General features: G+C 37.6%; 1 protein-coding gene across 4 annotated transcripts in view; it reads left to right on the top strand.

Moving 5' to 3' along the window:
- The window catches only part of PARD3B (par-3 family cell polarity regulator beta), a 1,004,898-nt gene that overhangs the window by 470,429 nt on the left and 519,740 nt on the right, over positions 1 to 14,729 (top strand). The window lies entirely within an intron of this gene.

The raw sequence follows: 14,729 nt of genomic DNA, 5'->3' as shown, positions 1-14,729 counted from the left end.
AGATCTTTCAATGGGAAATATATAAATATATATACATATATATGTGTATATATACATATATATGTGTATAGATATATATGTGTATATATATATGTGTATATATATATATATATGTGTATATATATACACACACATATATATATATATACACATATATATGTATGTATATGTGTATACATATATATGTGTACACATATATATACATATATATGTGTGTATATGTGTATATATACATATGTGTGTGTGTGTGTGTGTGTATATATAGTGTTAGTAATAGGTAGTATGAGCTATCATTAGAATATAAATTCTAGTGATAGCTATTATTTACAAAATAGTAATTATGTGCCAAGGACTCTTTTAAGTGCTTTACCCTAAGTCATTTAAACTTCCACATCATGGTGTGTACAATTTTTTGTCTCCATCTTACTGATAATGAAATTGAGGCAGAAGAAGGTTTAGTAATTAATCTAAAGTCCCAGCGCGTAAGTAGAGGAGCCAAGAATTTAACCCAGGTGATTTGGCTCCAAAGGTCATACTCTTAACCAGCATGCTACTCTGTTGAATTTCCCTCTTCCTGCTTTGTAACACCCAAGGATATAGTTTATATATTTTCAGCGTTAATGCAGTGCTTTGTGAAGTCATGCCGTGGTGGCTGGTCATGTAGTTTCAAGATACCAATATCATGTATATGTGGTACCAGTACTGGGTTTCTAGAACTCAGCATTCAAAATTAAAGAAAAATAAAATTATATACCAGAAGTGCTTATAACAAGACATGCTTAACAGCTGAAAGGTTAAATGGAGAATCGTTTCCTGAAGAGACAATGTCCTCCTTTTATATGGTACTGATGGATCTTTCTGATAAATCCTGAGTCACTTTGAGGAGTTGTAACTGTGGCCCATTCTTTGAAATAGCCTGGGGTTTAGATTTTGGTTAATGGCTATCTGTTACTGCAAAAGGTGGTCTTCAATAACATAGTCATATTAAAAAGTTTCCTAAAAGCAAGGCTCTTCTCCATATTAAGTCTCACTGTGGACAGTGCCTTAAGAAAAAAAGCAGTGTTTTCAAGGTACAGAAGGATGCTAAATTAGCTAACCAGGTTCTCCCAGTCTGGTGTAAAATGTTTTTATCAAGAACCAGTGCCATGAGTGCTAAGAACCAGTACATGAGGTAGGAGTCACTATGCCAAACCATTGAGTATTTACTAATAAGTTTATGGCAGTATTTTGGCATAGTTCTTTTTGTAAACAAGGAAGCAAGTGTTCTGAAAATGTTTTAGATGTAATGTTTCCCCACCAAACTTTTAAGGAAACGTATTTAATGGAACATGACTTTAATAGAAATCAGGTATATGTGTTCTACTTAATGGTGAGTATAAACAGAACCAATATGTGGTGTGTGTGTGTGTGTGTGTGTGTGTGTGTGTGTGTGTGTTTAACACATCGATTGAGACCGTGTTAAGCCCAAGCATATTGGATTGGAGGAAGGGAAGCTATACAATGAGAAAAGTTACAGTTTACTGCTTATTTTTACAATGTCAGTATACCCCCAAATTAGAGTGTATCTGATTGTGTTGCCATCATTCACATGCAGAAAATCACCAGTATTTTGTTCAGTGTTTTTTTTTTTTTCACTTACGCTCTGTGTTTAGACCAAGTAAAGATATTTAATATTGCTTTCTTACAGGAAATGAAGACTATTATGTTTCTGATAGATTCCATATTCTTACCAAACTGTGATACCATTGAGTTCTAAGTTGAGGTATTTGGTGAGGGAGTATTATTATTACTAGCAAAGATGCAAATCCTAATTCAAGAAGAAAGACTGGTGCCCCAAATCCTTTTCCCTAACCGTATACAAGTTACCAAGCAGTGGCTGAGTCTGCATGTATCAACAGTAAAAAGGAAAACACATCTCTTCCTTTTCTGAGTGTTCTCTTTGACTGATGAAGTGCAGACCTGAGACCCAAAGAATAGAGTCTGGTCCTTGGCTTGCCACAGAATACTGCTGCATCACACACAGCCTTCACTTTCTTCAACTGTAAAATAATGTCCAAGAAAACGTTAAGCCCTCACAGTCCAAGGTACAGACATACGCCTTGTTTATCTTTCTGTTTCTAGTGTCAAATACCTGGAGGGTTCTCAGTGTACATATGTGTTGGACTTTGGAATGTGAGACGCATATTAGTCTGGGAAAAGCTCTAGAATTTCTCAGCAATTTACCCACCTTTTCTAATACGAGCATTCTCTCTGTTCTCCAAAAGAGATCTACCAGGTAGGTAAAGGTTTGTCTGTTCCAAAGTCTAGTTCACCCCAGGCAAGAAACAGTTAACTGCCCTACTGTGCAGAACAAGCAAAGTTAGTAAAGGAAGACATTTAGGTGTGTCTATTCTTACCTAGAAGAAAAAGGCATGTGTGTGAATGTATTATAATTCCGTTCATTTATTTCTGAGTATCCTGACTCATGGACTGTTGAGACCTGCATTGTCCAATATTATAGCCACTGGCCACGTGTGGTTATTGAGCACTAGAAATGTAATTTGATTGTAACATGTATAATGAGTTCCAAAGAAAGAAATATAAAAAAGAGTGGGGCACCTGGGCGGCTCAGTCGATTGAGTGTCTAACTCTTGATTTCAGGTCAGGTCATGATCTCATGGTTCATGAGATCAAGCCCCGTCTTGGACTCTGCACTGACAGTGTGGAGCCTGCTTGGGGTTCTCTCTCCCTCTCTCTCTGCCCCTCCCCCACTTGTTCTCCCCCCCCCCCACTTTATCTCTCTCTCTTTCTGAAAATAAACTTAAAAAGAAATATAAAAAATAGAATATAAAAGATCTTGCTAATAATTTTAATATTAACTATACATTGAAATAATATTATGGTATATTGGTTTGAGTTAAATACATTATCAAAATTTATTTTCACCTGTTTCATTTTAAAGCATGGCTACTAGAAAGTTTAAAACTAGATCTCTGGTTCACATTCTGTTTCCATTGGACAGAGCAGCTCCAGACAGAAGTAAAATTGGATATAGCATTAATGAAATGGTTTTGAGGCCCTTGGGAGAAGTTCTTTGAGTCGCGCATCATCTCTGGGGTAACAGTATGATTAGGTTTGCCTGGAGCAGTTCTTGTTCTGGCATAATTATTAATAGTGTCCCCACTAACTCTCAGAGGTGTCCATGTATGGATGATGAATTATGTGGCACCCTACATATAGCCCCATAGTCACTTTTATTGTTTGCTCAGTGATAAGAGGAAAGCCTTTCCAGGAAACCATGGGAACACAACCACAACTCTTACATCAGAGCACACTGCAGAGAGGGGTGTTTGTGGCAAGCGCCTGAGCCCAGGGAGTGAAGAATTAGAGACTGCAGATTCTTTCCTCTCTCTCAAATTCCATAGTTCTACAACTTCAGCTGTACTATACTTGATGCCTATGATTTAATAAGTGATGATGAATATGGCGAGTATGTGATAATACAGCCTTGGTGCAACTAACATGAAAAATAATTGCTTAAAAAGCTCTGTGCGATTGCATTGCATTTCAGTATCCAAAGGGAAAAAAAAATAAAAATTTCCATCTCTTAACCAGAGTGTTCACATGTAAGTAATTCACAGATGGCAGAGCCCCAAGTGGGTTATGTTCAATCATTCCCAAGAAATGAAACTTACTTATAACCCACAGCTTAAAAAGCTGTAAGGATGAATATTTGACACATTTGATTATGTTGAAATATTGCCTTTAAAACCACAGTTGATGACTGTTATTTTTACTTGCACTTCATTAGGCTTACTATAGCGGGAAGAACTTTCTTTGATGCCCAGAGATACATGTTTGTGAAAAGTTGGAAAAGTTGCTCTTATTTTCTGACTGGTTAAATTATTACAAATTGGTTATTTAAGACGTGCACTCTCAGAGAAGGTGACATTTTAAAAAGCCTTTGAATTAGAAAAATCAGATCCTCTGCAAGACTCAAATTTTGTGTAGTGAAAAGCCACCAAGTCTCACTATTGGTTACTTAGGGTACCACCAGCTAAACAGCATGGAAACTTGTTCTCTTTCTTTCTCTTTTCATAAACCCATCAGTTAATCAGAATAGTATAATTATTAATGTGCAAATTGTAATGACTGTTTATCTTTCAAAGCAATAGAAAATCCAATTCTACTGACTGCTTTTGAATTAAAGAAAGAGAATCCTGGAGGCAAGAAGTAATAGCAGGAGTCTGCGTATGGGATATCTTACGTCTCTTGCCTTGATTGTAACCTGGTGTTCTTGGCTTAAGGGCATGCCATAAAACCAGGTTCTTGAAATTGATGTTCCTGAATTTGTGGGTGGAAGAGAACTCTAAAACAGATGTGATTTTTTTCTTAATATCCGGTTAACTACTATGGTTGTTTTGTGTTTTAATGACTGTTTATAGTTTCACATTTAACCCCTAAAGCAAAATGATCCTGCAGGGCGAGTAAATTAAAAAGTGGATTCCTGAAAATTATAATGCTGTGGCTGTTCTCGGATAGTAAATGACTTTGTTTGTTCTAAAACTGTTACTTGTCTTGCATCACCAAAATAAATTAAGAAAATATTGGTCTGTCTTTTAAAAGTTTGTATCCATAATATATACGTTTTATTTTTTTTAAATAACATGGCAATATTGAGGTTATTAAATTGGGAGTCCATGATGAGCTTCAGAGGGTCTGTTAACTCTGGAGTTTTATTCTTTCACCCATTGCACATGCATGTGTGTTTCGTGAAAGAGACTCTATCACTCTTTTTTTTTTTTTTGAGACTATCACCAAATTTTAAAAGGAAAAAAAGTAATCAAGAACTACTTGTTTGCAGGTTTAGGATGAAATCACGTGAGAAAACCATCAATTCTCAGAATATGATGAATGATAGAGATTAAGAAGTGGAGTGGGAATTACCACCTCCCCAATATTAAATAATTAAGGCTGTTTCATGTTATTATCACCTTTCCTATCCAACACATAGGATGTAAATTCAAGATAGGTTTTTGAATTGCTGCAGTGAGAGGTCAGCAATAACTCTTCAGCGAGTAACAACACAATTCTAAGCAAGAGTAAGATCGGAAGTAAAAGGAAGACACCCTGGGGAGAGGTGTTTCCAGTGGCCCTGTGTATATAGAGATGAGATGGTTCTTTGGAGTTTTTGGTATTTTATCAGCAAAGATAGTGGCAGGTAGCTTCAAGAGAGAGGAAATATTTCCAGGGAATAGGAGCATTCTGTTTGTGTTTTGCAGATAGTCCAATGGAGTATTGACGTGAGAGATTTTCCTTTGTGCAATCACATATGTTGAAATCATCATCAATGCTGATTCTGGTTTAAATGCTTTCACCTCTATGGAAGAAAGCATTGAAATATTACAGAGAAATTCAAGTGGCTTAAATTTCAGGATTAAAATTATCAATTGTCAGTGAGAGATGGCAGAGAACTTTTGACTGTAGGTCTCTGACTGTCAAAACCCGAAACAGAAACTTAATAATTTTGAATGACCAAATCATGTTTTTCTATTCATTAGATATGCAATTAAGCAGCTATAGAAACAGTGAAATAAAGTAATTTTTGTAGGCACTGATGTAGATTGGAAGGAAGCCTCTATCCATTGTCTTCCAATGAGGAGAGATGGATATTGATGAGCAAAAGGGTGGGAGAAATAGCATGTAATATATAATTGCGTTATTTAGAGATACTGAAACCTACAAAAGGTTTTTCTTTTTTCCCCCCTTCCTGACACAGTGATTTAATAATAGTCCTGGTGTTTGTAACTCCAGCTGTTCACGCTGTGCGCTGATAAGACCAAAGCTTGGAGACACATTGCACCGATGGTTTTCATATGGCCTTGTTTTTAAGAGATAAAGCTGCCATCCAATATTTCATGGGGCCCAATGTTTACTTAGTTTGGCAAGTTTAGGCAGATTAATTTCTGAAGCAGTCATGTTTATAAGATTTGAGTTCCAGGTGGGGAAAATCCAGAAACCTAATTTATTCTGCAATATAATTTTTCACCAAATCTTGCAGAGGTTGGTGAAAAAAAAAAAAAATTGGATTGGCTGAATGTCTGTACTATGACTAATAAAGGAACCTGGGAAATGTGATCCCTGTTTAGGAGTATGCTGCCTAATCATTCTTCTTCGGTCTAGTCCAGAATTGAAAAGTCTAAAAGACGTATAGCTATTCAGGAGTTTCAGATATTAAAGAAATAACCATGACATGTCGTCTTTTGCTGTTTAGATTGATCTGCACATAATGAAAATTGAATGAATTTTGCTTTCATGTCAACATAAATTAATTAATCCCTTAGATGTCCAAGACCTCTGCTCTGTGCCATCTGGAAAGCATAAGACATGGTTCCTGTCCTCAGGAAACTTACAAACTGGTCATGATGACCAACCAGATCTAAAGCAATTAAGCAACGCTTGCAATCTGCGAGCAAGTACCAAATGATCAAATAATACATTTTAAGGATCAGAATTAGTGCCCTTTGCCTTTAGTCTGCACTGTGCTCACCTCCCAAGCCCCTAGAGGGAATTCCCATCTCTACTGGCTCTTATCTCACCCAAATATAACCACTTGTTTACATGTCTGCTACAAGGCTGAGCTCCTCAGAGGCCTGAGTCAGTGTGTTCATTTTTGTATTCAAGCCTCGACACCTGACACATAAATATATCACCAGATGATTAAAGCTGTTACTTCTGAGACGGACAGAATGAATTCAACAACTTTTAACACCTCTCGTAAAGATGTGCATCCTTGTGTGTCTATATTTATAGATATGAACGAATATGTGAATTGTAATGTGAAAATTGTGAAATTATTTGTTCAACATATTGTTTTACTCCCTAAATAAGTTTAGTTGAGAATTTCTGTTTGGGGACAATGTGTTACCTGTGTTGACAAGGGGAGAGAGATGCTTAAACACAAATTCCCCTCTTCGAATTAAAATGCGTATTGACCCAGCAGTTTGGGTCAGTGGTTTCAATTGTGAGAACCGCTTCATTTCTTTACAGTTCCAGCAGTGATTTCGCATAGTAATTGGCTCTCAGAAAGAACAGAAATTATAAGAAGAGAAAAAAAACTGATAATTCTAGGCACGGATGTAATAAAGCCTAACTTTGCGCCCTTGATGTATGAACAGAGAATAGAAATTAATATGCACGCAGTGGAGTCAATTATCTGAGCTCTGCATCTCTGTCAACAAAACTGTGAGTTCTAGAATCAAGAAGTTCATGATCTTGGCAGTCATAGCTTTGTAATTTTCTAATAACTGTGTTCAAAGAATTTAGAAAATCCTTGATTAGACTAGAAATGTCTGGACAACATCCCTCTCGTACGCCCACCACATCTGCGGATTTCCCCTTCGAAATGTTCCTCCTATTCCATCTTCTTTAAGAGGTTCTTCTGGTTTCAAGTGATTTGGAAGAAAAGAGAAAAAAAACCTGATGTGAATTAATTCAAGACTATGGGAACGTTTACAAGGTGTTTCTTAGCAAAAACACTAATGAATATCTTGTGTTAGCAGTATGGGCAGATGTAATTTCACAGTGTTGCTTAAAATTTGGCACAGATGATGTTTAGAGTAGCTTTAGTCTAATGGTCAAGATCCTGTAGTCTGATTGCAGCAATGACTTGGTGACCCTAAGAAAATTATTTAAATTGTGCATGATTTCCTCAAATTTCACCTAACTAAAAGGAAATAATAAATAGAAATCCTATATGAACTTCTGTTGTTCTTAGGAATGAAGATCAGCACCTTTAGGGTTCCAGATGTAAATTAACTTTGTTGGTATGAATGCAACTTTAAATCTCCTTTTAAGGTCTCAGTATTTATAATTGTTCATGGAAAGAGGTTGTATTTCCATCCAAAACACCAAAATTTATTTTTATTGCTCATGGTAATAATATTAAGGGGTGTGTGTGTGTTTAAGAGGCCAAATACACAGAAAAAGGCAGCAGCATAAAAACACACACCCATACCTGTGCACACCTAAATTCTGTAGAAGAGAGCACAACTTAAATCTCAAGGTTAAAGTACAAGTAGATCATGTTGCTCTCAAGTGAAAGCTCAAAGGTATAGACCACGTCCTCTCTATGTTCTGATCTGTGTGGGCTTTCCATGTTGCAGACGTTACTGAAAATTGATGGCACGGAAGGAAAGGGTTAATGGGGGGTTTATCTTGGGAAGATGTAAAATGATGGGTATTTCGAGGAAAGGATTTTTTTTTTTCCTTGAGCGTGGCGTGATTCTTAGAAATCTCTTCTGATGGGGGATTTCTTTTTTCTCACAACAGAAACTCTTCTGAAGCGCAAGTTTCATTTTGGTTTTTCCTTTCAAACTTTAGTCACAGAATGACACTGTACAGACATTTAAAAGACTTCGTTCTTTCTCAGGAGGGTGGGCCCTTCCTAATACCTCTGTACTTTAAAATAGAATTCTGATTTAGATGAATCACATTTTAAAAGTAGCTACTGTGTATGTTTTACGCTTGTGGAAACATACAGTGTCCTCGTAAGCAGCATGTGAGCTTGTCACCATACAGCTTTTGATGTCTGATTAGATGATCATAGGGACATCTGGAATGCATTAGTTTTGAAGTTACTAGTGTGAGGCACTAGAGAATCCAAAGCCTTCTGACAGACTTGAACCAGTAAAAACATTGCTACTTTTAGCAAATCTTTTTTAACTTGCAACTGGCTGATGATTTTCAGACTGACATTGCCCTGATGTTTTCCAACTGACTTTCCAGCCCTCTTTCCCTACAAAAATCCCTCCTTTTTAAGCAAAGAAATGGACAAATGGCATTTGTCGCAGAAATCGTAAAGAATTATTCCCCCTTTAAAAGGAAAAGGCAGATTTTTAATCATCAGAAGTCAGAATTGATGGATATGCTTCTAAAGAAATTGTATCGTCCCCTTTTTCTGTGCCTTTAATTTCACTGCTGTGTCGACCACCCATGACTTACTAATTTTTAAATAAAATGTAATTTACAGTCACCTATGTTCTATGAAGATCCAAACCTTAACAAATAAGCATCCAAAGCAATTGATATTGCTGTAGTGTGATAGCACATATCTAGAACACCTATCAAAAGTTCACACATTGATCAAGTCAAAATGTCATTTGAATAGTCACATTATAGATACATGGACTTTTTTTATTTTTTTGAGACAGAGAGAGACAGAGCATGAACAGGGGAGGGTCAGAGAGAGGGAGACACAGAATCTGAAACAGGCTCCAGGCTCTGAGCTGTCAGCACAGAACCCGACATGGGGCTCGAATTCACGGACCGCGAGATCATGACCTGAGCCGAAGTTGGCCGCTTAACCGACTGAGCCACCCAGGTGCCCCCACATTATATATAGGCATTGTCTAGTTAAGGGTTATTTAATTTGTCCAGTGAGGTTTTTACTAGTATGAGAAGGTTCCTTATTGTTTCATGAATAAAATTACTATATTCCTGTAAACATCTGAATCTTTTTACAAAATTTGACCATGTCACTCTCTTGCATTATAACAACTGTCCATTTCCTATGCCTCCGGGATATATTTTAAATTTCTTGGTCTTGGTAGGACTTTTGTTTATTGTGGTAAAATACATATAATAATTACTATCTTAACCATGTTTGCTTAATTTTTTAAAAACTTTTAAAAAATTTATTTTAGAGAGAGTGTGGGTGGGGGAGAGGGGCAGAGGGGCACAGAGAGAGACAGAGAGAGGGAGAATCTTAAGCAGGCTCCATGCTCATTGTGGAGCCCCACGTGGGGCTCGATCCCACAACCCTGGGATCACTACCTGAGCCAAAATCAAGAGTCGGTCACTCAACTGACAGAGCCACCAGGCGCCCCACCCCCCATCTTAACTGATGTTTAAGTATACAGTTAAGTGGCCCTAGGTACATTCATAATATTGTGCAACCATCCCGCCATCCATCTCCAGAACTCTTTCCATCTGATAAAACTAAAACTCTATACTTGTTAAGCAATACAGAAAGGAGAATAAAGTTATTTTCTTTTTCAGCGTGGTAAAATATATGTAACGTAAAATTTACATGGTGGTCATTTTTAAGCATACAATTCAGTGGCATTAAATACATTCACCATCGTTCTGCAGCCATTGGCCACTATCCATTTCCAGAACATTTTCATCATCCCAAACAGAACTTCTGTACTTTGTAAATAGTGACTCCCCACTGCCCTCTCCCCTAGGCCCTGGCAACCACTGCTCTATTTTTCTGTTTCTGTAAATTTGACTGTTCTAGGTATTTCATGTAAGTGGAATCACACAGTATTTGTCCTTTGGTGTCTGGCTTGTTTCACTCAGCATAATGCTCTCAAGGTTCATCTGTGTTGTTACCTTGTGCAGGAATTTTCTTCCTTTTTATAAATGAATAAGATTCCATTGTATGTATATGTCACATTTTACTTACCCATTCATGAGTTGATATATACTTTTGTTGTCTCTTCTTTTAGCTATTGTGAATAATGCTTCCACGGATGTGAGTGTACAAATATCTCTTCCAGACCCTGCTTTCAGTTATTTGGGGTATATACTCAGAAATGGAATTGCTGGGTCATATCATTATTTTAAATTTGGGGGAGGAGCCACCATACTCTCTTTTTTTTTTAATGTTTATTTATTTAGTTTTGAGAGAGAAAGAGCACAAGCAGGGGAAGAGCAGAGAGAGAGGGAGAGACAGAATCCAAAGCAGGCTCCAGGCTCTGAGCTACCAGCACAGAGCCTGATGTGGGGCTTGAACTCATGAACTGTGAGACCATGACCTGAGCCAAAGTCAGATGCTTAACCGACTGAGCCACCCAGGCACCCCCATACTCTTCTCCATGGTAGCTATACGATTTTACATTCTCACCAACAAGCGTCCAAGGCTTCCCAATCTCTCTAAATCCTAACACTTGTTATTTTCTTTTTCTTCTTTTTTCTTTTCTTTCTTTTTTTTTTTTAGATAGTATCCAGCCATCATACCTGTTAACATGGTATGAGGTGGCATCTTACAGTCTTGATTTGGATCTCCCAAATGACTAGTGATGTTCAGCATCTTTTCATGTGCCTATTAGCCATTTATATACAGGTTTCCCCCACTATCAAAAGTAGAGTATTCCAATGAAAACCTTTTGTAAGCCAAAATGGCATGAAGCACAAAAGCAATTACCGTTAGTTTATATGGGGAAAATTTTGAGCATTCCAATACCCCCAAAAAATAATGCCTCCTAGGCTTTTCTTCTTTTTTTAAAAAAAACTTAGTATTTATTTTTGAGAGAGAGAAAGAGAGACAGAGTGTGAGTGAGGAAGGGGCATAGAGAGAAGGAGACACAGAATCCGAAGCAGGCTCCAGGCTCTGAGCTGTCAGCACAGAGCCCGATGCGGAGCTCGAACTCACGAACCATGAGATCATGACCTACGCTGAAGTCCGACGCTTAACCAACTGAGCCACCCAGTCACCCCTCCCCCTGGGTGTTTCTAATGCCTTAGGACACATCTTGCTAATGGTTGCCCACTGTAAATCATGATGAAACACAGATGCTCACAGACACAGTTGAAAGCTGTGGCAGCTTGATGCTCAGTGTCGTTCCCAGGGAAGACTGGCACCAGTCTAGCTCCCCGTAGTGCATGCTGGCTACAAAACAAACACTGAACACTATTTTCACTGTTTCTCATGTAAAGGATTTCTTTTGGTTGGAGAAAAAAGATACTAATATAGATCTTTTGTAAGAGGAAAATGGTATAACATGAATTTTCAAAAAGTGAGAGATACCCTTGGAGAAACATGGATTCAATTTCTCTACCCTTTTTTAAATTGGGTGGTTTCATTTTTGTTGTTGAGTTTTAGGCATTCTCTATATATTGCGGATATGAACCTTTTACCATATGGATGATTTGCACATGTTTTCTCCCATTCTGTAGGTTGCCTTTTCACTCTGTTAATAGCGTCCTTTGGTGCACAAAAGGTTTTCATTCTCATGATGTCGGTTTTTCTACTTTGTTGCTCTTGTGGCTTTTGTCTTCGGTGTCCTACCCAAGAAATCATTGCCAACTTCAGTGTTGTGGAGCTCTTGCCCTATGTTTTCTTCTAAGAGTTGAGGAGTTTTAGCTCTTATGTTGAGGTCTGTGGACCTACTTTGAGCTAATTTTTATGTATATGGTGTGAGGTAAAGGTCCACCTTCCTTTTTTTTTTTTTTTTTCTTTTTGCATGTGGATATCCAGTTTTTTCAGCAACATTTGTTGCTTACTGCTTTTCCCCCATTGAATAGCCTTGGTATCCTTGTCTGAAATCATTTGACCACATTAGCCAGGGTTTACTTTTGAGTTCTTGGCATGACCTTTGACAACCTAACCCCCCCCCCACACCTGTATGTTTAGCATCATCTCTAGCCACACCACACTGCACACACCATACACACTGTGTACAGTTTCTCAAAGAAGCTGAGTGCTTCTCTCTGCGTGTCTTCACCCAGCTGTGGTTTCTGCCAGGCACAGGACAACTGCCATTCAGCCCTCTTTCCCATAGTGCATATCCAGTTTTCTTTCACACCCCAGTGTCGTGGTCTCTTTCTTTACTAATACTTCCCTAACCCCTTTCTGCTACAGGCAGAATTAACTACTTCCTACCCCAACGCACACTATCATATTTTTATTATAATTCTTTCTACCTCATGTTATCACTTTCCACATTTAATATCTCTTTACTAGACTTTGAGCCCCTTGTGGGTGGATCTCATTTCCTCCGTGTGCCCAGAACATAGCGCTGTGCCTAAAGAACAGGGGTTACTTATAAAAGGTTTGTATAAAGAATGCAAGGGGCACGTGGGTGCCTAAGTTGGTTCAGCATCCGACTCTTGATTTCAGCTCAGGTCACGATCTCAGGGTTGTGAGATCGAGCCCTGCATTGGACTCAGTGCTGAGCGTGGAGCCTGCTGGGGATTCTCCTTCTCTTTCTGCCCCTCCCCCGCTTTCTCTCTGTGTCTCTACAAAACAAAACAAAAATGCAATACATTTTCCAATTGCATAATAGCCTACTTAAACCATGAAGCAATTTAATTATTTAACTTCCGTTTTAATAGCATTAATCTGCATGCTAGGTCTGACACACGATAGCCACATAATAGTACCCAGGATGTCATGGAGTCAGGGACTTTCTTTGCTCAGCTCCAAGTTCATGTCAGTTGCAAACACTTTATTATATATACTCAAATGTACTGTTTTGTCCAGTAAAAATCTGCAAGTTCGGCACTATTCACTCTGTTGTATAGGTGAAGAAGCTAAGGCTCAAATAAGTTAACTTATTTACTCCAGATTATATAACTAAGTAGAGGTGCTGACATTTTGCTTCAAATATGTCTTAATCCAACATAGCCTCTTTTCACTCAAATGTTAGCTTTGCAAGTAGCACCCTAGAGTGCATACCTCTGTCCCATTGATGTTGCCATTCCTCAAATGCTTTGAGCAGTCTTCATTTGAAACTTCTTTCAAAGCCAGCTTACGAGCCTCTTCCTGAAAGGAGAAAGAAATCATTTCATTATTTTATAGCCACACTGTATTTTTTCACCAAAAATGGTATCATTCTATTGGATGCCAAAGTGTATACCGTAAAGTTGGTCTCAAATGACTTGAGTGTTTATACAATTTAGGTATTCCTATGAAGCAGAAAGTTTTGCCACCAAAAAAATTTTATGCAGGCATTAAAACACTTATGGAAGAACAGATTCAGATGTGCTTAAAGTGGCACAGTTTTATAGCCATTCTTTGTTTATCCAATTGTCTAGTGGTTAAGATAGCTAGATTTTATCCTTGACTCATCCATTGGCTCTTTGTCAAGTTAAGCAGGTATAATTTTGTTCTCTGTCTGGAAGAAGAAGATTGTCTTCTATCTTGCTCACAGTGGAATTGCAAGGTTAATGCCTTTTATCTTGAGTATAGCATTTAGCAGACTGTGGGTGCTTAATGTATGTTAATAATAGTGATAATAATGAATGTTGATAATTAAAGGTCTTTTATAATTACCAAATTTTTAATGTGTGTTAAATATAATTAAAGGGAAATGATTTAAATTAATATGCATGCACACAAAAACTGGAGCTAGCCACAGCTTTTATTTTTAGCTTCTTAACTAACATTATGATTGTGAATCCAGTATTAAGAAATTCAATTATGATGACAGTTTCACTAGGGTCATGTATGAAGAACCCATGCAGGGTCTGGAAACTAGAAAGGCATCTGCTTGAGTTGAAAAACATGGCAATGAAAGGATGGGAAACCACAAGGAACTTTTGTGATTGGAGCTTGACCACATGAAATTGTGCATAGGACATTATTATTATAATTTATCCTTGTAATACTATTTGTGAGTTCTAGAAGAGAAAGGTGCTTTTCTTGGAAGCCGGACACCATCCCAGAAATGAGTAGCAAACACTTCTGCCTGTAAGGTCTGTAGAAGACATAGAGGGAACAGAGGAAGCAGTAATGATAAATAACGTTCCATGAGATTCAGCCTGGATATTCATCCTTTGGATTCAAAGTATTATTATTTCATAAGGTACTAGAGTGGTAGGTGGGAGGTGTAGGCCCTGTAGGACAGTAGGCTCTAGTGGTTAATAACTTGTATTCTTAAGTTGTATATTCTTGTGTATTCTTAAGTTGTATATTCTTGTGTATTCTTAAGTTGTATATTCTTGTGTATTCTTAAGTTGTATAT

The sequence above is a fragment of the Neofelis nebulosa genome, chromosome 2, assembly GCF_028018385.1.
Source record: "Neofelis nebulosa isolate mNeoNeb1 chromosome 2, mNeoNeb1.pri, whole genome shotgun sequence".
NCBI lineage: Eukaryota > Metazoa > Chordata > Mammalia > Carnivora > Felidae > Neofelis > Neofelis nebulosa.
Note: the sequence above shows the minus strand (reverse complement) of the source record. Positions and strands in the feature narration are given on the sequence as shown.